This window comes from Aquila chrysaetos, unplaced genomic scaffold (assembly GCF_900496995.4).
Source record: "Aquila chrysaetos chrysaetos unplaced genomic scaffold, bAquChr1.4, whole genome shotgun sequence".
Classification (NCBI taxonomy): Eukaryota; Metazoa; Chordata; class Aves; order Accipitriformes; family Accipitridae; genus Aquila; species Aquila chrysaetos.
In genome coordinates, this window is record NW_024470409.1 from 1 (window position 1) to 1965 (window position 1965).

The 1965-nt window shown below is 46.2% G+C and overlaps 1 pseudogene; it reads left to right on the plus strand.

Annotated features, from left to right (window-relative positions):
• The first annotated feature begins 777 nt into the window (after positions 1-777).
• LOC115338432 lies at positions 778-1480 on the plus strand (annotated as a pseudogene).
• The last annotated feature ends 485 nt before the right edge of the window (positions 1481-1965 follow it).

Below are 1965 nucleotides of genomic sequence, written 5' to 3' on the forward strand. Positions count from 1 at the left end.
TGGTGTTGCTAACATCTAAGGTTGCAGGTTATGTTGCTTAGGGGATTATTATGGAACAGATTTCATGTATATCCACTGCATTCCACTCTGGACGTTTACATTCCCTTAAGAGGGGGACATATCAATAAGTCACCTCCAGCAATCATTCCACATGAAGGCAATGCTGGGCTCAAAATAATGGCTAAGGCACACAGCACCCCATGATCCATGTGAGGTTCCACTCATACTCCTCCTGCCTACAGTTTGGGGCAGAGGTACCATGTTTGTCCATCTCAGCACTGGGCACCTTCTTGCTGTGCCCAGAAACCAAGGCTTCACCTCCCCCTTGATAAGACCTGCTGCCCAAGCACTGGGGTCAGTTGCCAGCACCCAGGCATCTCCAGTTCCTCCTCATTGTGCATGTGACACCCACGGGTAGCCCCACAGCTCAAGAATCAGTCGTGCCCCAGGGACACTGTGGTACAGGACAGGTACCAACCCAACCATACCACAAATGCTAGGGCATGACCCTGCCCACACTCAGCTTACCTGGCTCCCCAAGTGCTCTGAGCTCTGCTCACACCACCACTGCTTCTCACTTGCAGGCCAGGGCCTTCCCAAGACTGCAGTTGGAGATCTGTTGTTGCCCCTTGTCTGCTCCATGTGGCTTTTTGTGATGAGAAATCCTCTGTCCTCTTTGTAGCTGCTCTTTAAGTAGTGGACTACTATGATGAGGTCCACCTGAGTCTTCTGTTCTCCAGGGAGAAAAGACCTAACTCCTTCAGTCTTTCCTCATAGGACAGGTTCTCCAGCCCTTTGGCCATCTTTGACATGTACAAGGTGGTGGCAGTAGGCAGCAGATCAGGATTGGGGGAGGCTAAGTCAGGGGTCTCATATCCCAGCAGTGGCAGCCCCCACCTCCAGCACATCAGCAACCAGGTTTTCCTAGGTGATTTAGCCTTGGAATCTAATCCATCTGATCATCCCAGAGCAAGCACAGTTTTCCTGAGCAAGTCTCAAACAGATGTGCAAGAGAAGAGGAGTAACCACATCAACGACGTTTCTCCTGGGCAACTTACAAAAATATACAGCTCGTGCTCAATAAAATTTATAGGTGGCTGCACAGTCATTCAGCCTAATCTTAGAAGCACAATAAAGTGCAACATTAGCAATATTCTACCATATAAAGAACAGACATTCAGACAGATGATTGGGTATTTTTGAGGAAAATCTCATCTTCTCACACAGGAAGGAGTTCCAGATGACTACTACAAGCATGGCTCTGTTCACAAGCACATCTACTGGTTTGTTCGGACACTTTTCAGCACTGCATAGCTGACAGCTGAATATGCAATTTGGTTTATTTGGAAAGGCTTTTAACCTATGCAGAGATTGACATATGCCCTAGTAACTGTAAAAGGATAGTTCTAGGAGCTATAGTGCTGGCTTCTAAAGTAGGGATGATCAAACTGTGTGGAATATGGATTATTGCCAAACATAGAAGGACTTATTGAAGGACCATGAACTCAGTGAGAGCCAGGAAGAAAGGGGAACATTACTATACCAGCCAGCAGGCAACAAAAATTATTTTCCTGGTGACAAGGAAAGTCTTCATCATTTTTGACACAATGGTAGTGGTGTAGCAGATCACCGCAAAGGAAACCTAATGAGGAAGAAATGCAGCAAGGTCTGCAGGTGCTTATTTCTCCACACAGTGACAATGAAGAGGTCATTCCCCACCAGGATTAGAAGATACATGGAGAAGATAATGGCACATGTGGCTATGTGCCCACCTAGGGAGGTCAGTTACAGGTGTCTTGTTCTCCTTTGCCATGGCTCTAAAAATTACAAAGGAGGTTATCTCAAAGTGAAAAAAAAAAAAAAAATTCTGCCTGAAGGAAGCCCCCAACCAATAAAAATTTCAGCTGGAGATTGTAAATAATCACCTGCATGATCATTCACACTAAGCCAATTCTGTCCCCAGAA